Genomic DNA, 26,650 nt, shown 5'->3' on the forward strand with positions numbered 1-26,650 from the left:
TTATTAGCTTGTTTATATATTGCCAACCCAACGGTTTGTACATAGTACTAACAATAACCATGCCTTAAACTATATAGCAAAGGTGTGAATCTGGTGGCCCATGGGCTAGATGCATCACATGCAGGCCACACCCAGCTGCACAAAGGCAAAAAAGCCATGCTATGTCATGTGACATCACTTGATGTGAACAAGTTTGATACCTGTGCTCTATAACAACTCTGAAAGGATCTATGTTTAAATTCATGGTTGATTCACATATGGTTAGTTGGCTTGCTACAGATGTGAAGGGGAAAAATGGCAATCCTAAGAAGCCTGGCATCTTGCCTAACCATCTCGTTATCTACAACCAGAGGTGGGTTCCTCCCGGGTTGGACCGGTTCTATAGAACCAGTAGTAACTTGGAGGCCTGGATCACTGGAACTGGCAGCGACCAGGCCTGCCATGCTCCTGAGCCATTTCTCTCTATCTTGTTTTTTGCTTCTGCGCATGTGCAAAAGCTTTTTTTATAGTACAGTACTGTGCATGCGCAGAGGGTCATTTCCAGGAAGTGATGCTTGTGCAAAATGTGCACTTCCATCATGATGAGAACCAGTGCGGAAGGTAAGTAAAACTGCCTTTATGTATCAAATTCAATTTCCAACACACCAGAATGTCATTTGAGCTTTTGGAATTGCATACTCAAATACTCAGTATTTAGACATTTTCAATGCTATGGCAAAGAGCTAGCATAGATAATATTTGGCTTTTGGGATATTATTGAACTACAGCTCTCAGCATTTCAGCCAATATTTTAAATTTATTTATTAATTTTTTCTGCTGCCCTTCTCTATAGGGTGATTCTGCGTAGTGAATAAAGTGAATATGGACAAAGGTGAAGCTAGAGTTATAATTCAACCTTTAATTCAAAATCTGGAAAGCTATAGATTACCCTCACTGAGCTAGCTAATCCTTCAGCACAAGAATGAAGAAATTTTTAAATCAGTTTGATCACCCAAATTATAAATTGAACAGTTTATTAAATGATATTAATTGGTTATTAATCTACCTGCAGTAATTTAGAATTCTTGTCTAGTTTGATTTAGTAATATATAAATCACAACAACTAAAATGCATATTCAAAGGTTTTTTTAAAGTTAATTTCAAATCCAATTAGTACTAATTAGTACTAAAAGAGAGGAGTAGTAGATAGATTAAAGAAGAGAAAAATCAACTAAATTTGGTGACCATGGTTGGGCAAACTCAATGCTTAGAAATCCAAAACAAAAAAGGCCAATAATATTTTAAAATAAATCTACAGAATGTTTGTATTTAGAATATGTTGTACTATTTAGATAATTCTGTTTAGGACTTTTCCAATAGAAAAATCTCTTCTCTTTTTGGAGAGGCTTGCCTTATGCCTTCTTTGATCATTGGGGGTTAGAATAGAATAGAATAGAATAGAATAGAATTTTTATTGGCCAAGTGTGATTGGACACACAAGGAATTTGTCTTGGTGCATATGCTCTCAACGTACATAAAATAAAATATACATTTGTCAAGAATCATGTGGTACAACACTTAATGATTGTCATAGGGGTCAAATAATGATAAATGATAAATAATGATAAGATTGTGTACCAATTCCTTTCCTTTAGAAAATTTATTATTAGTCTTGTCTTGCTCTTCTTTCCATTCTGCGGAGTCAGATTTTATTCAACCAATGTTTCTAGAAAATGGAAATGATGTTTATTATGGGCCACAAATGTATGAAAGTCCTGTGTTCAGCTATCCACTCATCATCAATAACAGTTAACTATGGCAGTTAGAAATGATACTGAGTCCTCATTTAACAATTGTTGGGACCCTTTCTACTGTTGGCTAAAAAAAAAAAAGAACAACTCACTTAACAAATGATAAGAACTGTATATATTTAAACAGATACAAATCTGGTATAAAACTTTTCCTTCTTTTTCAATAGATGCAAGAGACATCGATATTTACCCTAAAAGTGGAATGACCTTTTTTTTCAAAGCCTCTTTACCTTGATTTATTCAATGCTTGCTTTTACTTATCTATATTTCTAAAAATTAGATGTAAGGAAATGAGCTGCTGAAAATAAAACTAGTTCATATTCTTAACACAGTTCTACCGTACACCCGCCCATTCCTTTCTTCCCTTCATTCTTCTTCTTTCCTTTTTTCTTTCCTTCCTTTTATAGGTCTGTATGTTCATTGACTGTTTTGTCTTTATGTCTTGGTTTACTGTCAAAGCATACAATTATTGCTTATGTAATTTGCCATGTTTTAATTGTCAATCGTAATTATTTGTTTCTTATGTATTTATTGTATATTTGTAAATATTTTTTAATTTTTTTTAAAAAATAGTTTTAAAGCAACACTCATGCTATTTATATTAATTTGTATAAAATTTGTATAAAAATAAAACTATTGGTGTTTTGACTTTAACTTCAAAAGGTTCCCCAGTACTGCTTTAAAGATAGAACCAATACAGCAGAAGTACAATGAACAGGTGAAACTCATAATGGAGGACAAAGATCTTTCCTATTTGGTGGGAGCACTGAAGTAGCAGTTGATATGAATCAAAGAGCTTATATCTCTCCCAGAGGTCATTTCATTGCCATTATTAGTTGTGAAATGTATATTTCAAACATTTATTTTCTGCCGTTTATCATTTCTCCAAAACTCCTGGATGAGTGACTTCTCTGAACAGTGTCTATTTTTAAAAAAATGTGCTTTAAATTCTTAGTGAACATTCCTCTGCTGGAATCGGCAATATTTATTTTGCACAGAACTCCCTGTTCTTTTTTAATCCACTACACAAACTACTGGCATGAATGTGAGACAGATTTCCAGCAAATGGAAAGTCAACTGTAATATTTTTTCCTTTAAAGTTCTCTTCCCATAGCACCTTCTTTACTTTATTTCCCTTGCCCTTCTAAAACCCATTCTTTGTACTTGACTTTTTTTAACCAATGTTTTTGTTAAAATTAAGAACTTTAACAACACACCCAAAGTTCCTACTACAGATCGTCAATCCACTCCTCTTGGTTGGAAAGCCCCAAATCTAAAGTAGGAGAATCCTTGGTATTTATCTTAACACTTTCAAAAAAGAAAATTCTTGCCGAAGAAATCAAGAATTCCTTGCCTTACATTGCAACGAGCAATGACATACATTCGATTTAGCAGCTACTAAATTGTAAGCTGCCCTGAGTCCTCGGAGAGGGGCGGCATATAAATCCAATTGATAAAATAAATAAATATTAAGATTGTTGGCTAAGCAGGGACAAAAATAGGTAGGGAAATTATTGAAGCCTGGAAAATAAACCATTCATCATTCAACAGGAGTGCTGATATTACTACCAGGTACTTAGGAGCTCAGGACAAGGAAACAACAACCAACAAATTATTAGCCAGCCATCAATGCCCCAATAAATAATAAATATTTTATTGTCATTGTGACTTATACTTTAGTATTTCTGAGTTAATTTGCTACATTTTATGTATCATCCTAATATTTATGAATAAATCTAAAAGTTCATTCATTGCAGCAGTGACAAGTTTTTCTTGGTGATGGCATAGTTGGAAAAACGGTAAAACAGGAAGGAATATAAACATTGCATTGGTATATAATATGATTCATCTAATGAATAAAAAAGATGGATTTTAAAAGTGTATTGGAAAGCTAGACCACCAAAGGTGCTTACAATTTGATAGGGCACCTATAAAACATGCACTGTTAGGTACAGAATGGAACAGTATTTTTAAAAATTCATTAGATTTCATTAGATTTATGCACCACCTTTCATTTAACAGCTCAATGAGGAAGTCATAGATGTCCCTTCTCCTATTTTCTCTGGCAGTAAACCTGTGAGATAGGGCAGAGAGTGATTGCCCAAAACCAGCCAATGAACTTCCATGGTTAAAAGTTGTCACTCAACCGTTTCTATTCAAATATCTTAATTGTGAAATGACACTGGCTCTTAGGAACTAAAGATTACTTTTTAAAAGAAGGACTTTTGTATGTTTGTAGGTATTGTCTTATTGCATTTATCTGCATGTTTTAAGGCCTTAAAATGTGGTCATATGGTTTAGAGCAGGGGTCTAAACAATAAGAACACTGAAAAAGCCAAAAAGTCCTAAATGGAAGATCCCCATTCAATTCTGGAGCTGACTGGAAGTCTGGTTCCTCCACCATAGAGTCACCTCCTAGTGTGGCATCCTTTTTCCTCTGCTGACTGGAAGTCTGGTTCCCCCACCATAGAGTTTCCTCCTAGCATGGTGTCTTTTCCTTTTACAGACTGGCAACAGGGAGCTACAGCAGAGAGATGAAAGAGTCACATGTAGCTCCAGAGCCGCAGGTTGATGAGCCCTGATTTAGAGCATTGCCAGTGATGGGCTCCTACAGGTACGGTCAGGTACGTAGAACTGGTAGTAAAATTTTGGTCAGCTAGGCAGAACCAGTAGAAAATAATGTGTTTTTTTCTTTTTTTCCGTTCTGGGCTCTGGGTATGTTTTTCCTATCGCAGTAAATGAGGCTGAGTGTGTATAATTTTGGAAGAACTCTGTTTGTGTGTTTGTGTGTGTGTACATGCACATACAGTTTATATAGTGAATTTTATTCACTATATATTTTCACTGTATATTTTTGTGTGCCTGTGTGTAATATGTATGCATATATACATAGAATTAAATAGTATACTTTGGATGTTCAGTAATAGTAAATAGATAGGGAAATTGGATTTCTTTGAGGCGAGGAGACGCCAGGCACCCTAACCCTATTCCAAACCCTTGATCGTCAAGCCACTCCCACCTGGTCACATGGCTGGCAAACCACACCCACAAAATAAGCCACGGCCACAGTATGGTAGTAAAATTTTTTGCAGCCCTTCACTGAGCATCACCACTGTATTTCACGCTGAAGTAAATTTAACTGGATAACTGGAATAAAAGAAATATTTTTTTCTGTGGCCTCCTCTCTACTAAATCGTGACTCTCTCACCTCCAAAGGACAAATAAATACCTTCAAAAAGGAAAATAAGTGAGAATGAACTAGGGAAAAAACATTACTTATTTTATTTTGGCTCCCAAACTCAACTCTGTCAGAGCTTATTCCAGTTCTAGACTCCATAAAACACCACGTTGAGATTTTCTTCCATTCTTCTCAGTGTACTTTACTGGAGACATCTTCCAATTTATCTTCCTCCTATACTGTCCTCCTCTCAAATAGGCTCCTTCCTGATAAGAGGAAAAAAGTTGTATCTCATCTTGATGAGCTCTGAGTGCTGCACCATCAAAGTTCTGCCTGCCGCTAGTTGAAAAACACTGATCTGAGCCAGATCTGATCTGACAGATCATTAAGAGGTTACACTTTCTGTGTAAATGGGCTACAAAGGACATGGATTGCATCAGATTTTGTTTTGATTGAAGATGTAAGCAAGGTTCCACAGATTAAAAGAAGTCAGTATTATTTTTTCTTTTAAAAAGTGGTGAAAATATCTGATTTAAAAAGAGCCTGTAATGCTGTAATGTGATATATACCCACTGGGTTTTTATATTAGGGGCAGATGCTTATGTCATTAAAATAAATATATCTTTTGTTTTTTATTAGCTTGATGCTTAGCACCTTCTGTTTGGACTCAGTTCTCCAACTCCCACCACCCTCAATAGGATCCTTGTGCTTATAATGCTAGTAATAGAGCAATAGCCAAGAATATTTCCTAGTCTGGAAATGAATTTATATTATCCTGTTGTTTATATGCATGCGTCTCCTCCAACTTCCATATGTATTAATTCCTCACAGATTGAAGGCCTGAAAAGAGTTAACGGCAATTAGATAATTTGGGAGCCAGCATGTATATGTAGAACCAAGAACTGACTTTTTAAATTAGTGGATGTAATGATTGTGACATGGGTATATGGATTTATAAACCTTTAACTTTAAATGAATATCTGGATGTTCCAACCATGGAGAAATGTGAAACCTCATGAAATCCTTACTTTCCTCTCCACAACAGAAAAAACATGCCTTTGGACGGAAGGGATTTCTTTCAGCTTCCATAACAAACGACATTATACACTTGTCCAGACCACCCAAGTAGACTCTGCCATTCCACGAGAGGGGAAATAATTTAAGCAGAAATTGCTTAAAGCAAGAAAAAGTATAAAGGAGCTCAGTTCATGGGAGGCATTTCCAAAGCATTGAAACTGAATGACTTAGTTGAGGTCATGGATGGCAATATGGCATTTTGTACTGTGGCCCTCCTTGCTAAAGGATCTCTATTTTGTTTATCTTCTTGTTCAAATAGGGCCTTGCAAAGAATAGAATGTTACTTTACATCTAGAGAAGGCTTGAGAGCACCTGCTACCTGGCCTTCCCGGGAATGCCACAGTGGCTTTTTAAAAAAAAATGTTTTTATTGAGTTATTATTTAAATTTTGACCATTTTGTTTACTCATTTCTGCTAAATTGCATCTGTCTAGACTCCTTTGGGACTGAGATGGCTTAACTGTAAGTAAAAGAGTAAATAAAACAAGGGGCGAGTACACTAGAGTGCCTTCCGTCCCCTGTCCTATTGCTCTCCTATATCTCCTATTCCTTTCTTCTATTCCTATATCTCTTCTTCTATTCTTTCATTGATATGTTCTATTACTATATCTTCTTTTCTATTATTTCTTAAATATATTTTACTATGAGTATCTCCTCTATAACCTTCATCATGTATTTTACTATGTGTATATAGATATATACCCACTAAAACCTTCATTGTGTATTGGACAAAAAATAAAATAAATAAAATAAATAAGTCAATAAGATCTGGAAAGCAAAATCCATGAAACAAAACAAAAATCCAAAGCTGCCCCAAGTCTTTGGAGAAGAGCGGCATACAAATCTAATAAATAGAATAGAATAGAATAAATTGAATGTGTTTTCAAGTAATTTCCTAGCATCATATTCTCCAGCTTTTGACATGAAGTGATAAAATCCAAGGTGTAAGGTCTTCAAAGTGTAAATATAAAAAGTGTGCATCTATTCACAATAAAGTTCAAATAGGTAAAGCTGTTGGGTGGGCTCCTGTACATAGCTCCCTCTAAGCTGAGCAGTGAGCCATGGCTCACTTAAAAATCATCATCAACTCAGAGTTTTTCAAACCTGCCCAGAAGCCGAGAGGGAAAGAGTGAGAGGGAAGGAGAGAGAGAGGAAGAGAGGAAGAGAGAGAAACAGATAGAAAAAAGAGAGGAAGGAAAAGAAAAAGAAAAAGAATGGGGGTAAGGAAGAGAGAAAGAAAATCAAAATCTAGTTTGAAACTAGCTCAACTATTTAAGTGGCATTTTGATATTGATAGAGTTGCCCTATTATGAGCTCACTGTTATGGACACACAGCACAGTATTTTATTTTGAAATTCTCTGAGGCAAAACAGGGTTGTTTGTTTGTTTGTTTGTTTGTCATTTATTTATTTATTTATTTATTTATTTTATTTTATTTTTATTCTGTGCTGCCCAGTCCCGAAGGGACTGCTGCTCAGACACTATACTTTTCCGCCCACCCCCCCAAAAAATTAGAGGGAACACTGCTCCTGTATAAAGAACATTTTAAAAACTGCAGCATCATTTACGCATAACATTCTTTCTCCTCCTTTTGATTTTTCCAACTGCCAGATCTTCATTCAAGGCAGATGACAGAAGAAATTAATAAACCGAGTTGAGAAGAATGAGTTGAAGCCTGGGTGCAAGCCTATTCATATCCCCCCCCTTTGTTTAATTTCTATGCTTTGGGTTTCTTAATTCTCCTGGAAGAAATTTGTCTATGGATTTACTGAGCAAATTATCCAATAATGTGTTCCTCTTTGTGGCTTTTGGATCCTGGTTGAAATCAAGAGGATAAGTAGAACTTTAGTGGTGTGATTTCACTTTCTCCTCAAGCAGCACCGCACTCCTCAACATCTTTGACAGGAGATGAACTACAAGTGCAAGATGTTCTGACCAAAGTATTTTCCAATGGACAAGATATGCAGGACAAACTCTACATTTGAGTGAAGTGGGTAGGATTAGGAGCAAATTCACATGTCCTTAAAACTGTTCTATCACACTTTCTATTTAGCACCGATGCTCAAATGGTAGAATCTCATGCCAGAATAAATAATTTTAAAAGAACACTAGTGTTTGGCCACTAATTATGTGAATAAAACAATTTGTTAGCACAGGTCTTCACTTGAACCAGTGGTGAAATCCAATTTTTTAAAATTACCAGTTCTGTTGGCATGGCTTGGTGGGTGTGGAAGAGGAAGGATACTGCAAAATCTCCATTCCCACCCCACTCTGGGGCCAGCCAGAGGTGGTATTTGCCAGTTCTCTGAACTACTCAAAATTTCCACTACCGGTTCTCTAGAACCTGTCAGAACCAGCTGGATTTCACCTCTGACTTGAACCTTCCACTGGAGAAGGCCTACAGCAGAGGTCCCCAAACTTTTTACACAAGGGGCCAGTTCACTGTCCCTCAGACTGTTGGAGGGCCGGACTATAAAAAAAACCCTATGAACAAATCCCTATGCACACTGCACATCTTATTTAAAGTAAAAAACAAAATGGGAACAAATACAATATTTAAAATAAAGAAGTAATTAAATAATTAAGTAATAAAGTAATTTAAACTTAAATCAACAAACTCCCTCCATTTCTCCTTCCTTCCCTCCCTCCATCCTTCCTCTCCATTTCTCTCTTCCCTCTTTCTTTTCTTCCTTCTCTCTCATTTGTTTCATTTTCTTCTCCCTCATTTTCTCTCCATCATTTTCTCATTTTTCTCTTTTTTTCTCTCTCTTTCTTTCCATCTATCCCCATCTTTCTCTCTTCCTCTCTATCTCTCCCTCTTTTTCTTTCTCTGTCCCTCTCTCTCTTTCTCTCACTCATTCTCTTTCTCTCTCCCTCTTTGTATCTCTCCCTCTTTCTCTCTCCCCCACCCCTCTCTCTCCCTCCTATCATCCCTGCCCCTTGCCTCTGTACTGCCTCCTCGCTCAGCAGCAGACCACGGTGAGTTGACAGGAGATTCGGGAGCTTATTATATCTATTGATAAAATCTCATGGGCTGCCGCGGGCCTGATAAATTGCCTCAGCAGGCCGCATCCGGCCCCCGGGCCGTAGTTTGGGGACCACTGGCCTACAGTAATAACTCACCATTGTTTCATACATTCAATACTCTGCCAAAATGATTTCCATGGAGTAATTACTTAATAGGGGAACTGGGGAGATGCATTTAAAAAAAAACTTTTGCAAGTGGGGTCTTCCCATCTCAATGTCCTTTATCCAAATAGGAGGTATCTTTAAAAATAGTTACCAAGGTTTCTTTCAGCTGTTTGGGAAGCACATGGAAAAACTGGAAATGCATCTCTTCCGATATGTATCCTTCCCTATGTGTTCAGATTTTGATTTTAGATTACCAGATCATGGTTAGAAAAATCTGGATGACCAGAAAAAAAAAATCTGTAACCATTGTTGCCATCTAGTGGTCACCTGGAGTTTTGCAATCCAGATAAATATCACTAATAACTCTGGTGCTGAGTTATTAGTTATTATTAGAGTGCAGAAAGTGGAGGGTAAATAAAATAAACAAAATGAATAGCAAATGCACCAGTTAGTTATTTTATTTTAAATAAAGCCTTTGCAGTTAGGTTTGGTACTATGTTAAGAAAGGAAGCAGGAAGAAAATGAATGTGTAATACTTTAAATCATATGCAGCTTGATAGATATCTTCACAGTTGGGGGCGAACTACAGAGTCTACAGAGAGGGGCGGCATACAAATTTAAATAATAATAATAATAATAATAATAATAATAATAATAATAATAATAAAAGCTTGCTAATTACAAGAGAGGATAATATGTCCCTGCTCTTATGCCAGCTTCTCTACTCTCTGCTTGTCAAATTTGGGAGTGATAGCTAATGAATGAATACATGTTGAATTTTAACAGGAACTGTCCATTTTAATGGGATGAACTTTCCCATTTGATATTAGACCTCCTTCTGCTTAGTTCCGAGTGATTACAGCACTGCCAATCCAATTGAACTCCAGTCTGCAGTTTAGTGCTGCCTGTTTCATTCCCACGCAGTTCAAAAGGCTCTGTGTAATTAAAAGGGCTAAGTATGTCTTGAAACAATTTGTTTTGCTTTAAAATGTGACTTGCCTTAAATGTTAAGAAGATTAGTATCAGCCTTTGCAAGGATAAACTTCCAGGCTCCAAAACCAAAGCATTTAATCTGCTGACATGAGGCGGCAGGGGAGAGATTTTTGGTGCCTATGGTTGACATCACAGGTATTAATCCATCTATCAGTTTTGCTGACTCAGCCAAAGTATATGCAGCTGTTATAAACAGCAGTATTTCTGTATTTGAAATTTCTTCTCCCAACAAAAGAAGTCTTTCTGCAGAAATTTGATTCCTCTGGGGGCCTTGAGAAAGCAAGATAAAAGTTTCAAGAACATAACTATTACTTAGTTTTCCCTTTTTGCCCAGGTTTCTTGGACATTTAAGCAAACACTTTATCAACAGATGAAGCAGAGTAATTTTCAGAAAGTCTCCTAGCAGTTTATGTGTATGATGACTCATTGGAAATATTGAGCACCAACAACTTGATACTTTCCATCTGTGTATCTGTTTGTGTGCATGCATATGTACAAATTGGAACATCTCCGCTTCATAGATCAGATCTATGAAGGGATCTAGAGACTAACCAGTTATTTGGTTAAACAAATCTTTTGACTCAGTAACATCATTTCAAGAACCAAGGGAACACAGCTGTTTAGGAACCATCAGAAATGATGCAGAAGACAAAAGACAGTCAACCAAAGTTCCAATCTCTAACACCCTGACACACATTGGGTATTCTTTGATTTCTTGACTTAAGTCCTCCTGATGGCTGATTCCCTTCAAGGTGGAAATGATACACCAATCCACCTGCCTTGAATCCAGACTTCAGGTAGGCACATCAGCAAGATAGGGAAGAAGACTTTATGTATTCCTCCTTTGCTTCTTGCTCATAAATAATCCATCACACTTTTCCCTAACAGGAATGCTTTGTTCCTTATTTCCTTTTTTGTCATTTTAAGCTGCTTACTTACTTACTTACTTACTGTCATAAGTAATCTTTCTTTCATTTTATGCCTTAATCACTTCCCCCATTTCTCTTGACTAATCTTGCTGTCTTACATTAAATATATGACTCCAGTATTTATTTATTATTTATATTTATATGCCTCCTACTCCAACAGGACTCAGGGCTGCTATATATACTGCTAAAAAAATAAATAAAGGGAGCACTTAAACAACAGAATATAACTCCAGGTAAAACAAACACTGATTGACAATCAATTTCACATGGTGTTGTGCACATTCAATTTTCTACAGAACAAAGTATTCAATGAGAATATTTCATTCATTCAGATCTAGGATGTTTTATTTGAGTGTTCCCTTTATTTTTTTGAGCAGTGTATTTCCTCAGGTTGTTTTTCTCTGTTCATCACCTCCTTTTCTGTTTGGAGCCGTTCCATATAGGCTTGTTCTTTCCATCTGCATCAGTTTCTAGATCAGTGTTTCTCAACCTTGGCACTTCAACTTCCAGAATTTCTCAGCCAGCAACGCTGGCTGGGGAATTCTGGGAATTGAAGTCCACACATCTTCAAACTGCCAAGGTTGAGAAACACTGTCCTAGATCTATATTTGGCCTTAGGTTGGTGTTTCTTCTGCTAGGTCTATTCTTGTATCACAAGCCCATATTTTTTATACCTTGCCCCTTAAATGAAATTCTTAAGTTTCATTCCTCCTTTTTGGCTACACCAGTGATGGCAAAACTATGGCAAGGTGCCACAGGTGGCATGTGGAGCCATATCTGCTGGCACACGAGCCGTTTGCCCTAGCTCAACTCCAGCATACATGTGCATGCCAGCCAGCTGATTTCTAGCTCACACAGAGGCTCTGGGAGGGCATTTTCAGCCTCCAGAAAGGTGGAGAAGCATCTGGAGCCTGGGAAGGGCGAAAAACGGGGCCCACCGGAAGTTTGGAAGTGGGCCATTTCCGGCCTTCGGAGGGCCTCTGTGGGAGCGAGATAGGCCATTTTCGCCAGGTATTAAATTATGGATGTGGGCACTCACTTGTGCGTGATAGCACACAAGCACACACACTTTCAATACCTGAGGGAAAAATGGTTTGTCATCACTGGCTTATACCATGGATGTCAAACTCTCTGCGTCACTTTGCTGTCATGTGATGTACTGTGATGTTTTTTCCCCTTCACTGAGTTGGGGTGGGTGTGGCCTGCACTTGAGGCATCCGGCCCATGGGCCGCAAGTTGACACCCTTTGTTATGCCCTACCTACCTCTTAAAAAAAAAAAATCTCTAATTATGTGATTTCCTTACAGGGCTCACTCCTTCAAAGAAGGCTCTCATTCAGAATTCATCCTCATCCTATTTCCCACTGTTTAACCTCATGTTCAAGATCTCTTTCCTCTCTCTTTTAATTTCTAAAGCTGGGGGTCTTAGGCCCAATTTATTTCTTTGCTTCCCAAGGCAAACTTGCACTGCTGTGTACAAGCTTCCAGGCCAAATTTCCAAGCCAAATTATCTTTTTCCTTCCATCAGAGAAAGTCGCTTATTTACCCCATCAGTGTAATTAGTGTAATTGGAACTCTTGTAAATATTTACAAGGATATGATGACAGGAATGAAGGCAGAGCGCAATTTAAGTTGCATTTTTTTGGTCATTCTTGTTACAGTAGTATTGTATCTATTGGCAGCAGCAATGTCTTCATAATCTTTCATAATCTTAATTTAATTTAATTTATTCGACTTCTATTCTGCCCAATCCTGTAGAACTCGGGGCAGCTTACAACAATAAAAACAATATAATAATAATAATAATAATAATAATAATAATAATAATAATAATATATTAGATTTGTATGCCGCCACTTTCCGAGGACTCGGAGTGGCTATATATAAAGTACAATAATAAAAAAGTCGAACAACAACAGTGAATAAAACCCCATAACCCTAACAACTCATTATAAACACCAAAAACAATCTAACAAATATTCATATCAAACAAACATAATTCGGGCATATCTCATGTTAAACGTCATAATCCTGAGGCCTGTCGACATAGACAGGTTTTAACAGCTTTTCTAAAAGCCATTAGAGTGGGAGCAGTGCAAACATTGGGAGGGGGGGAGGTTGGTTCCAAAGAGCTGGGGCGGCAACCAAAAAGACCCTCCCCTGCAGTCCCACCAACCTACATTGTTTAGTTGACGGGGCCTGGAGGAGGCAGATTCTGTGCGATCTAATAGGCCTCTGGGAGGTATGTGGTATTAAGAGATATCTTAATACTTCTCAAACTCCATATTGGCAAAGTGCAACTTGTTTTCCATATTCTTTTATCAGAATACATTAATGAATATAATAAACCGAATGACAGATAAGAATTTTAATGTAACTAACAATTACTCACATTTTATTATGTGTGCCCAAACATTATCTTCCTCTGATTCTATTCCCAAAGTATAAAAGCTGCTATGTGCCTTTCACACATTGTTTTTTTTTTTGTTAATTAAGTCAGGTGCATTTGCAGAATTGTTTATTTATTTAAAGATTTTATAAAACCACCTGTATCAACCTAGACAGCCAACAACACATAGAATGTAAAATAGAACAGATGAAAACAAAACATTAGATGTGATTGTGGTAATCTTTTTGACAATCTTTTGACAGGTTCTGCATGGTCCATCATCCAGCATCTTATTGAGAGAAAGCTGTGAATTAGCTAAATGCACTTTATTCCAAGAACCTTTTAGTCAGGCCTTGTGTGTGTGTGTGTGTGTGTGTGTGTGTGTGTGTGTGAAATGTCTTATTGATACTGGAATAATATTGTGTTTTCTGGTGGAAAATAGTTCTGTGTCTGGTAATTTGCAATATCCTTTTCTGTACCAAAAATCATATAGCAGCCATTGGATTTACGCAGAACAATTTTTTAAACAAACAAATTATCTAAATTTAGAATATCTTGATTATAAAATAGTATAATTGCTGATAAGAAAGTTCTAGGTGGTCTAGATGAACAAGGAAGAACTACAGAAAGAAGAATATCCTAGTCATGGACAGTCCAAGCACAGTTGCAAACAAAACTATTATGTGTGTGATAAAGTTTAATATTTGGTAAAGTTGTTTAGTTCCTAGTTATATACTATATTGTGGATTTTCTAGATGTATTTTATATATAGATCCACTTTTGTTATTGCTCATTTGTTCTTTACCCCACTAGGTATATAAATGAAGATGCACTAATTAAGTTTGCAAGGCCCAAGACATAGAAAATTCAATTGATTTTGAATTGGGCATTCAAACTGTTTGTTGTTATTTTGGACTGAGTGAAACATTCAGAAAAAGAGAAACAATTGAAGCTAATTGCTGTGTTGATTCTCAGCTTGCAACTCAATTGAAAGTTGCTGTGATGCTGCAGAGCTGTGATTTGAGAAGTAGTGGCTTGGTAAAAAAACACCAAAACCCCTGGAGTAGACATCTTTATCCTCAAGGAATTCAGCATTTTCTCAACATTTTGTTGGGTGGGGGCATGACTCATCCCAACTGTCACTTTCCTGTCACTTCAAATTCTGAATGTTGAGAAGGAGATCTGAAAAGTAAAGTTTTGAACTTGAAAAAATGAACCTGCTTTTGATCTGCCAAATAGCTGGAAAATTGTTCTATGAAATCCCCCAGTGCATGGAAGATTTAAAAAATACAAGAAGATGAATGCACACAGAATCGCTCCTAAAATTTCCTGCCCAGGCAACAGTGAAATGCAGATGACTTAAAACCAAATTGAGACAAAACATTTTGTCAACAGGACATCTGGATCTTTTCAGTCAAGATTCAGACCTGAGCATTGAATGCCAGTTGTATTGGTCACACTTTTGGATGATTACTGAGCTGGTTGGGATGTGGGATGTCCATCCTTTCCTTAAATTGCTTTCAATACTATCAACCATAATATCCGTCTGTGACCATGTCCAGAGCCTTCTAATGGAGCTGGCATAGGTGATATCATTGTGCAAAAGCCTTCTTGGACATGTTCTCTATGTGTTATTCATGGAGAAGTCTTAGCCTATTGTTGGAATATGTCCCTTATATGTTTACAATTTGTTTAAATTAAGAATCCTGAAAGATTGTATAAGCAGCGGTAATACCTAGGTTCTGACAGAACAAACAAACAAACAAACAATATATCACATAGCAAAACTCATATAAAGGAAGTAATATATGTTGTGGTTGGCTCTGGCCCAGCTCCTGCCCCAGGGAATGGGGAGGTGGATGCAGGGGAAAATTCAACATGTCACAGGCCTGTGTTATTGCCGACAGAATCATTTCAGAGTTTAGTTTCCTCTGACGAAGAAGAAGGTGGGAGTGACTCGGCAGAGGAGGGCTTGGCATACAGCCAAGGCAGTCAATCTTCCTTATCTTCTATAGCTTCAGATGGTGACATTTTGGACCCACGCAAATGCAGAATTATGCGTAGAAGAGACCAAGTAAGAACATATTACAGGAAATAAGGGAGGCCACCTGTGTTTGGGTGGGGCTCCAGTAATTACGGCTGCTGCTATAAATAGCAGCATGTGGGTTTAGCCATTGTGGAAGAATATATGTTGCAGTATCGTCAGGAATCTTGTGTTGCTTTTTCACGTCTTTGAAACCAAAGCAGAGCAGCGTGTGTGTATGTGTGTGTCTCCCTTCGTTGGGGTGTGAAGTTTCTCCACAGCTGCTGGCTAAGTACTTAATGACTGCTTAAGGGAAATTGTACAGACTACCTGATTGTGTTGGGAAGAGTGCTCTTTACAAAAAGAGTGCTTAGTTTATTTTGACATTTGTGATAAAGAACATTGTTTTGAATTTTCAAACGTGTGTGTGTCTGAAATTTGTATCCTTGAATTTTCAGGAGGCTCCTATCAGAGAGCCCGGCAGAACAATATATTATGTGGCTCTGTGTGCATATATATTTCTTTGTTATATATTTATTTCATACACAGACACGCAAACAGATAAAAGTCCATTTAACAAGAGATCTGTTTAATCTCAAGATAAGGTATTTGTTTCAATTATAAATAAGGAGACATCTGCTTTAAGTCTAAGATAAGGACACATTTGTGTATAACAAGCTAATAAATTCCATTCCATTAATAATGATTGGCTAAATTTTTAAACTGAAACCTGTAAAAAGGAAGATGGAGAAGCAGCCCGTTGCGGTCACTCATAAAAAGTTATTTGACAACTTTGGGTTGAACAAATATATTTTATTTAATCTGCACTGAAAGTCTAGTTTGTTTTATTGGAATTTCTGGCCTGGAAATACACCAGGAAAAAGGAGTTCCATTCAGGGATACACAACCAGTCTTGGGAGAGGGGCAGCATACAAATCTAATAAATAAGTAAGTAAGTATGTAAGTAAGTAAGTAAGTAAGTAAGTAAGTAAGTAAGTAAGTAAGTAAGTAAGTAAGTAAGTAAATAACCTTTAAAGCCCTACATGGCATGGGACCAGATTACCTCCGGAACTGCCTGCTACTACACGAATCCCAGCGACCGATAAGGTCCCACAGAGTTGGCCTTCTCCGGGTCCTGTCAACTAAACGATGTCATTTGGCGGGCCCCAGGGGAAGAGCCTTCTCTGTGGCGGCCACGGCCCTCTGGAACCAACTCCCCCCGGAGATTAGAACTGCCCCCGCCCTCCCTGTCTTTCGTAAACTACTCAAGACTCATTTATGCTGCCAAGCATGGGGGAGTTAAGATATTCCTTCCCCCTAGGCCATTACAAGTTATGCATGGTATGTTTGTGTATATGTTTGGTTTTGTTATAAGGGTTTTTAGTTGTTTTATTAATTGGATTGTTACATGCTGTTTTTATCATTGTTGTTAGCCGCCCCGAGTCTGCGGAGAGGGGCGGCATACAAATCCAATAAATAAATAAATAAATAAATAAATAAATAAATAAATAAATAAATAAATGAATGAATGAATGAATGAATGAATGAATAAATAAATAAATAAATAAATAAATAAATAAATAAATAATAAATAAATACATACATACATACATACATACATACATGAACAAACAAACAAACAAACAAACAAATAAATAAATAAACCACATCTAGATTATTTTTTCAATTGTCTCTGAAAGAATACTGATAAGTATTCTGAGAAAAGAAATCATTTGGATTTGTTCCAGGCAGAGAGGACCTGTGCATTTTAGTTACAGAATCATAATTGTTTGTTGCCTGATATGCTTTGTTGTTTCTAAGGAAAACATTTTGAAAAGCTACATGAGAATCAAGTCATGTGTATCTGCAACATGCTGTATTTTCTTTTCTAATGCGAGCTTGTTCCAAGACCTGGTGCATGTTGTTCTAGGTCTCTAATATTAAAAGAATTTTAAAAAAGGAAAGACACATTGCTTTGAGTCGACCAATTCTGTGCTTAGAAAACCAAAGAACTCACAGGGGTATTTTGAACTGAGCCTTGTTGGACCAAGTAGTTGGTTAGCTGACAAAGAAATGTATCCTGAAGATTGTCCTGGCTGGCCTCAGCAGGGTGCTGAAAAAGGACATCAACCTCAAATGAAAAAGCAAAGGATGCCAAGGGAAAGAAATCCTGTCAGGGTAAAGGGGAAAAAAACATCAAAGTCAATGTACATAAAGCTGCTGGAATATTACCACAGGAATGTCATGCAGTTTCTTCGACACAATGTGCCAAAAAGCTCATTAGGGGCAGGGAAAAAGAGCAGTGTCTCATTGAAACAGCTGCACCTCACATGGAATCAGCTGCTCTCCACCACCAGCCAGACCATGTTCTCCAAGGGCATTTAAGCACAGAAAAGAACGCCATAACAGTTGGGGAGCAGAAGAGAAATCCTGAGACCAATTTCCTAGCTTTCCTGCTTCATTCCTTCTTCTTCTTCTTCTTCTTCTTCTTCTTCTTCTTCTTCTTCTTCTTCTTCTTCTTCTTCTTCTTCCTCTTCCTCTTCCTCTTCCTCTTCCTCTTCTTCCTCTTCCTCTTCTTCTTCTTCTTCTCCCCCCCTCCTCCTCCTCCTCCACCTTCTCCCTCCTCCTCCTCCTCCACCACCTTTTCCCTCCTTCCTCCTCCTCTATATATCTATACAGAAATCTCCATTGAAATAGTGCACTCTGAAAATGACAAAAATACATTTTTTCAGCTGAGTTTGAATTATTGAGTCTCTTTTCTTTTCTTTTCCTCTCCTTTTTTTTCTTTTTTCTAGGATGGATCCAGAAAATCAAATACTGTACTGTATAGTTAAATATCATAGCTCAGCTTCTATTACCTTAAATTGCATAGATCTAGATACAACCAGTGAAGGGCTGCTTTTCACTCGTTGTATCTAAACTGGAGCTCCCTCTGGCGCGCATGCCCATCGGCGCAGGAGAGCGAGATTTTGGCTATTTTTGCAAAAAATCAGTGAAAATAGCCAAAATCTCGCTCTTGCACATGTCATTGCGTGAGATTTGGCTTGCTGCTCATGCGCATAAGCCAAATCTCATGTGGGGACATGTCGGGGATGCCTAACTGTGCACACATACGGGATTTTCCTATAGGGACCGCGCACCTGGAAGCACCGTCTGCTGCCCATTAGTGGATACAACTCTTATCAGGCTAAACCAAACATTTTCACAAGTCTGATATCAACCTGAAATCTTTGCAAAACCGTGAAAGGCTTTTGAGAAAGAAAGAAAGAAAGAAAGAAAGAAAGAAAGAAAGAAAGAAAGAAAGAAAAAATCAGTGGACCATTTGTGTTTTAGGCATATCCTCATATCCCAAGTTAGCCATTTATTTTTCAATTGGGTGCAATAAATGAATGAATGAAATATAAGGCTATTATATAATAAAAAATACCTTGTTGAAAATATCTTGGCCAACAAACAAGTAACAACTAAATGGTTTAAAATATAGTAAATTGTACAGGACTATGGTGTGGCATATGTTAAAACTTAGCATTTAACCGAAGCTTACAATTTGTTTCTTGTTAACTTTTATCTTAGTTTTTACTGTAGAATCCTAAATGCGTTTAGGCAGAAATTAGGCTCTTTGATGTCTATAGATGCATTCCCACATAAACATGCCTAGGATTAACTTCAATGGAACTTGCTTTCAAGAATACAATCACCGGACAAAGTCTTGATGAAATGATGCACATTTCTTCTTATCCTGATTGCGTTTTCTTTCTCTGCACTGGCTTCCCCTTTGATGATGACAGGTTTGATTTGAATTCAAGATCTTGAACAGAATTGAGTAATTTGATGAGGAAATTTCACTTTATTCCAGTTTAAACTGCTATTCAATATTAATAAACATAGCATAACTGAAGAACAGGGTAATAAAGCAATTGCATTTAGAAAAATAAGATCCTTTCTACCTGTTGTTATTCATGCCCAAACCCACAAATCCTGCCAAGTAAGTTGGGTCCTTATTTTTTTCTGTCTAGTTTGTACTATGTATAGTTTTATTGTAAACTCAGGCGAGGTTAGCCTGCTAATATTAAATGTAAAGTGCAAAGTAAATATATAAGCGTATGTACAGATGTGTATGGCCACACATGATTCGCTTATTGCTAGTGGGGAGCCCTCTTGCCTGAGCAGAAGGAAACGTTTTTCAATACGATTTTCCCCACAGGCAAATCAGGAGGACATGCATGTAGTTTAAACGCTGAGAAGTTTGGCTGCCAAAGAAAGACGTTATTGTTATGATTTTCTCCTCCTTCCCTCGCTCCCACCCGCCCTCTCTAAGAGAATCTCTGAGGAACAAAACCAGAGAAAACACACACAGCTTGGAAGAGGCTCTGCATTTGTATCAGGACCGGATCAGAGTGAGGAGGAGGAAGAAGGAGGAGGAGGAGAAAAGGGAGGGAGGAAGAGTCCGGAAGTTAAAGGCAGGCAGGAGGAGGGCAGGTGTCAATAGGTAAGCCTGGACCAAGTGTCTTCTTCGGGAATAATCTCATCTAGCAGCTTACTGCTTCTTTCATCACCAGTCAAATGGGATATTTCTTTCTCTACTTTGCAGGGTTTCATGTCTGATTGTCTGACTTTTCTGACTCATAAAACTTCTGGCAACCAGAAAGTCTTGCATGTGAAGTTTGTGATTAAAAAGTTGAAACTGTTTCCATGGGATTTGTTTTGTTTTCACGTGTGTGCTTGTGAACCCCACACAAAAGCAAGGTTTATTTTGAAAAGCTGCTGATTCAATAGATGGAAGAAAGAGAGCTAGACTCTAAGTCTATAAGTTTTACATTCTTAAGAAAGGAGTCTCTAAGTGGTACTGATTAATTCTATTTGCATGGCATTTAAAGTTGTTTTATCAGTGCTATATACCTTGTTTGAAAGAAGAAAGAGTTTCAGAGTTCCTTTGAATAGCCAATGATGAAGATTTGCTTCTCTATAAAACAATATTTGAAAAAACAATCTTGTGATGTTTGCTTCCTCTCAAAGCAAAAGAATACCCAGGTTTTCCATTTCTTAAACTAGTTTTCCTTTGTAACAAGAAACTGAAGTTCAGAAGGGAGGAACCAAAGAAACATTTAAATACTCATAAACTAGGATCTTAGTTTTCAATATCCCCTTAGTTCTGCACAATAGTATGTGCAGAATTGTTCTGCTTGTTGCTAGCAATGTATTTACTTGGAAGCAAGTTCCACTGTTTACTGTATTTGTTATCCTTAAATAAATAAAAGCAAATTGGCACCCAAAGTAAGTTTGAGCATATTAGATTCCTAAATATGTCTAACTCAGACATACATCCCATTGAAAAAATGCAATTTTTCCCAGTGACAGATTAATCTTTATTTCTTTATTAAATGTATATGCTACTCATCTCACTGTTAATGAAACTGAGCAGTTTATTGAATGATTGATTGAATTTTAGATATATGGCATATGCTAAATTTGTGTTTCTTTAGAGATATGCCCTTCCAAAGCACATTACTGATTTAGCATTTCTTTGGACCAAATGCTCTCTCATTACTTGTTCCTGTAATGATTGGAGGGTTGGGAAAGATGACATTCTCCAGTATTACTCCACAAGTTCTCAGATTTGTTCAGGAGCCTGGACATCACTTTCACTAGACCTTTGTCCATCGAAGTGGAAGTCAACCGCATCAAAGCAGACACATGAGATATACAGTATCTTGTAATCATTCGATCCTTGAGGGACAGCAGGTCTATTCTGGATAGATTGAGGTCAAGTGCTTTCCAAAAGAAGAACTGTTTTCCTGCAACATATGTACTTTGTGCCTTGCTTTTCCAAGTGTAATTGAATCTAACTCATGTGATCTTGTGAGAAATTAAGAAATGTTGCTGTAGGGAAGGGCGGGCACATTTGCCTTACAAGTTAAAAAAAAAATGGTGAAGGCAAGATAGACAAATAGAAACATAGAAACATAGAAGTCTGACGGCAAAAAAAGATCTCATGGTCCATCTAGTCTGCCCTTATACTATTTTCTGTATTTTATCTTAGGATGGATAATGTTTATCCCAGGCATGTTTAAATTCAGTTACTGTGGATTTATCTACCACGTCTGCTGGAAGTTGGTTCCAAGCATCTACTACTCTTTCAGTAAAATAATATTTTCTCATGTTGCTTTTGATCTTTCCCCCAACTAACTTCAGATTGTGTCCCCTTGCTCTTGTGTTCACTTTCCTATTAAAAACACTGCCCTCCTGGACCTTATTTAACCCTTTAACATATTTAAATGTTTAGATCATGTCCCCCCTTTTCCTTCTGTCCTCCAGACTATACAGATTGAGTTCATTAAGTCTTTCCTGATACGTTTTATGCTTAAGACCTTCCACATTCTTGTAGCCCGTCTTTGGACCCATTCAATGAGGTTGAAATGTGAGAAGGATATAGGCAATTATGAGAACTCATGCAGGCATTTACCTCGTAGGGAGCTGGACTGAATTATAGGCTGCATAAACAAAGTTGAAATACACAAGTTCAACTGATAGTGCTTGGAAATGTTTCATCATTTTTACTATATTCTCTTGCAAGCCAGAAAAAAACTGTAACTGAGTTCCATAGAGATCACTAGTACAAACGTCAGTCATGAGAATAAGATAGATGGCTACATTATCAAATATGGCCATGATAGACAATTGGTTAATGGAGTGGGCTGCTGGTTTTTAATCCATCTTAACCTGGGTCATATAAGTGATCATAGAAAAGACATCTTATTCCAAGTTACTGCAAGATAGAAATTGGGTTGAATTTATAGGAGATTTATATATTCTGGGACAAATGTGCTCTTTACGATATGTTAGTCAGTATTCCTTTAGTGCAGTGTTTCCCAACCTTGGCCACTTGAAGATATCTGGACTTCAACTCCCAGAATTCCCCAGCCAGCATTCCCTGGCTGGGGAATTCTGGGAGTTGAAGTCCAAATATCTTCAAGTGGCCAAGGTTGGGAAACACTGCTTTAGTAGATCGATAGCCTTGCTCAGAACTGCCCAGTTCTGAAATACACAAGTATAAACATCAGCTTTCGGAAATACAAATGGAGATGGTTCATGGCTGTTGAAAGCTGTAAATTGGACTGTGGTTCCTGAGTTATGGGACATGTTTTAAATGGGGGCAAGTTGTTTTTTCAGGATTCTTACCCTCCCAGTTATGCATTTTATATTGTTAGCTCCAAAGAGCAGGAAATTCCATTGGAAAATTATGTTCTCAAGGGAAATAGCTAGAAGACTAGGCAGTGCTGATTCTCCTTTATGATAGGAAACTGGATGGGGAAGAGACAACTTCCAACTCTTAGAGCTTTTCATCCTGTTTTTGTGTCCTCTGGCCAAAAACTGTAAATTAACCTCCGTAAATGGATAATCATGCTATTGTTTTTGAAATCTGGATTTAGGCTATGAAGGGGCAATTATTAACAAAGGGGAGGTTCTCCCCTGGTGTATTGCAGTATTGCAGAAATTAACAGACTGGTTGATCCCAAATGCTTCTAGGCAGGACACACCCTATCCGTGCAGAAAGCCTTCCCCGAAGAACAAAAGATGTTGCAGTTGAGACTTCTTTTTAAACCCAGCCCACACAGAATTTGGACTGGTTAATGGTATAGTTACACCGATCCAAGGCAGGCACTTTCCTGCTTGGCTTTTTAAACTTTTTGGTCTATGGGGAGAGCATTGCTTCTTTTTCTGCATTTGAAAACAGAGCTGAACATCTGCTGCTATTGTGAAGTACATGTGGCCCTCAGTGCTCTGATATCACGGTGGCACGGAATGGAGAGTACAACAGGGGATAATCTATAAATTCACCAGCTAAACCTTGCAATGGATGTTTTTCTTCAAATAGAAATGGATTACTAATATTGACTGCCACATACGGATTGTAAAGCCTATTTGAATGTTTGGTTCCTACTTAGCCTGTTCTTTAGATGTTTTTTGACTCCAAATTATTTTGTTTTAACAGCAAAAGAAATATTATGACTCATATAAACACTGGCAAGCAGAGGAAGTATGAAAACAAATATGCAAGGCTTAAACATTTGGCTAGAATCCAGAATATTATCGATAGTGGAAGCAAAATTACTAGCTTTTTGTAAGCTCTGGCTCAATATGGAGAACTAACGAATTTGTCCAAGACTATTGAAATGTACTTCCTCAGCATTTGGAAAACCAGGGATTGTCCTTGCTGGACAGCGATCTTACTGCTAAAGGTCAATGAGAGTCTTCTTTTCCTATCGTATAAACAATTGGATTTTTAGTTGCAAATCAAGCAGTGGGCTGAAGCCAAAAGAAACAGATGCTCATGTTTTTGCATGCAAAAACCCCATGTTCAATATCTGGCATTTACAGGTAGCATTACTTAGAACTTAACTCGTTCGGTGATCAGGTTCTTACTTAGAAAAGTTTGTAAGTAGAAGCAAATTTTCCCATAGGAATCAATGTAAAAGGAAATAATGTGTGAAAACCCATTAGGAAAGAAATAAAAGCTCAGAATTTGGGTGGGAGGAGGAGGAGGAGGACGAAGAGGAGAACAGTCACTGCTGAAGGAAGGAGGTGAGGGGAATAAAAAAAAATCCAAAACTTTAAGGCTTAAAAAAAAGAGAGAGACTCTGAGATGGTGAGAAGGAGCACGTGCCTCCCATACACCCAGCGTGAGGCTGCCTCCCATACACTGCACCAGAGAGAGAAACCCAGGTGGCTGAGAAGGGGGGAACCCCCTGCTCCTTTGACTGAAAGGCGGCTGCTGCCTCTTCCTTCCCATGCTGAAGGGCTCTCCTCTCCTTTCGCTCGCTTTGTAGCTGACACCTTTCTTTCACTGAGGTGACTCTTTGGTTTTGCTGAATCCTGGCTGGGGCGAAGAACCCCTTTTTGCCTTTCCATGCCCAGACGCTCCGGGAGGCAACCTCCCGCCGGGTGTATGGGAGGCAGCGTGAGGGAGTCACCACAGTGAAGTGGTTTATTCCCTCTCCAAGAGCCCAGAGAAAGGCTGTGATGTGCCAGTGCCTGGAAGCTGTGAGGATCTGGATGGGGGCCAACAGGCTCAGACTCAACCCACACAAGACCGAGTGGCTGTGGGCATTCCCTCCTAAGGACTCTTTGATCTGTCCGTCCATTGTTCTGGGGGGGATATTGTCCCCCTCAGATAGGGTCCGCAACTTGGGTGTCCTTCTAGACGCACAGCTGAGTTTTGACCATCAGCTTTGCCCAGGTTCACCTGTTACACCAGTTGCGGCCCTACTTAGACCAGGAGGCTCTCCGCACAGGCCCTCAGGCCCTCATCTCCTCCTGTCTTGATTATTGCAATGCACTCTACCTGGGGCTACCCTTGAAAAGTGTTCAGAGACTGCAAATAGTCCAGAATGCAGAAGCGACATATAACACCTTTGCTCCATGAACTGCATTGGCTTCCTATTAGTCTCCGGGCACAATTCAAGGTGTTGGTTATTACCTGTAAAGCCCTACATGGCTCAGGGCCAGACTATTTATGGGACTGTCTCCTGCCTCATACCTCCCAGAGATCAATAAGAGCTCACAGAGTTGGCCTCCTCCAGGTCCCATAGACTAAGCAATGCAGATTGGCGGGACCACGGTGGAGGGCCTTCTCTGTGGCTGCCCTGGCTCTATGGAACCAACTTCCCCCCAATATCCGTACTGCTCCCACCCTGCTAGTCTTTTGCAAGGCCACGAAAGCCTGGCTTTGCTGGCAGGCCTGGGGGCCATAAATTTACATCTTCAATGGCGAATTGTATGAATGGTGTGTATGTATATGAGTGTAACAACCATTTCTTATAATAACTTTTTTAAAGGGGTTTTAGTTTGTTAATGTTTTAGCCTTAGATAATGTTCGACTTCTTTTACTGTTCTGTATCTATTTATTGTATTCATACTGTTGTTGTAAGCTGCCCTGAGTCATTTAGGATTGGGCGGCATAGAAATTGAATAAACAAATAAAAAAGGCCCCCTAGGCCTTTACAATTTTATGCATGGTATGTCTGTATGCATGACTGGTTTTTATCTAATGGGTTTTTAACTGTTTTTAGTATTGGATTTTGTTATATAATGTTTTATTGCTGTTGTTAGCCACCCTGAGTCTGCTGAGAGGGGCGGCATACAAATCCAATGAATGAATGAATGAATGAATGAATGAATGAATGAATGAATAATAAATAAACAAATAAACAAACAAACAAACAAACAAATAAATAAAAAAATAAAAAAATAAAAAAATAAAATGCTTTGTTTGCTCTGGACTGCCAAAGCCTCCTTAAGCGCCACTGAAAGGCTCCTCTGGCAGCCCAGAAAAGCCAGAGATGGCCAGGATTAAACGGGAATGACAGGAAACTGGCCGGGTCTTCATGCTGCTCTCAAATTTCCTGGGAAATTTTTCCGGGCTTGGGTTCTTAAATAGAAAATGATTCTTGAGAAGAGGCAAAAAAAAATTGAATTCCCGGTTCTTATCTAGAAAAGTTCTTAAGTAGAGGTGTTCTTAGGTAGAGGTACCACTGTATTCCAAATTCATCTCCAGACTCAGAGCTATGGCCAATCAGAGCAAACAATACTAGATAAGGTAAAGGGAATTGTGTTCAAGCAGGGAATAATTTGTATTTATGTGTTCTGAGCTATGTTTCTGAGCTAGCTAGAATCATTTATAGTAAGAGTCCATGCAGTTCATGGAGGGAAATCCTTGGGAATTTTCTTTCACACTTTTACGAGAATGAAGGGGTTGGCTTTTATATGAAATTCCTGTATAATTAGCCCAATGTGTTTATTATAGACATGGGTCTGCTGCTACATATTGTTAGTTTTAAACCTAAATTTTTAGGCAAAATTGTCAGAGCATTACCTTATTTATCTTCTTAAATCTGTGAGGTAAACTATGTCAAAGATATAGAGAAGAAGTTGTTCAGACATATTCTATCCAGTGATCCAGTACTATTTAATTAAAGTATAATATTTGGATGTCTATGGAGATTCTCAGCCATCCAGATCACGGCTGTCCCAAAGGTGCTTTTTCAAAAAGCAACTGGACTTTGTTTTTCCTTGAAGATGTTTTGCTTCTCACCCAAGGAGATTCTTCAGTTCTGAACTTGGGGACATATTATATGGAATCA

At 38.1% G+C, this 26,650-nt stretch overlaps 1 protein-coding gene across 1 annotated transcript in view; it reads left to right on the forward strand.

The window, feature by feature from the left end:
- The first annotated feature begins 19,826 nt into the window (after positions 1-19,826).
- PRELP (proline and arginine rich end leucine rich repeat protein) overlaps positions 19,827-26,650 on the forward strand; it is a 46,849-nt gene continuing 40,025 nt past the window's right edge. Inside the window, exon 1 of the mRNA XM_070745405.1 lies at positions 19,827-19,998. The gene's annotated coding sequence lies outside the window, so the exon portion shown is untranslated. The remainder of the gene's footprint in view (positions 19,999-26,650) is intronic.

This window comes from Erythrolamprus reginae, chromosome 3 (assembly GCF_031021105.1).
Source record: "Erythrolamprus reginae isolate rEryReg1 chromosome 3, rEryReg1.hap1, whole genome shotgun sequence".
NCBI classification, from domain to species: domain Eukaryota; kingdom Metazoa; phylum Chordata; class Lepidosauria; order Squamata; family Dipsadidae; genus Erythrolamprus; species Erythrolamprus reginae.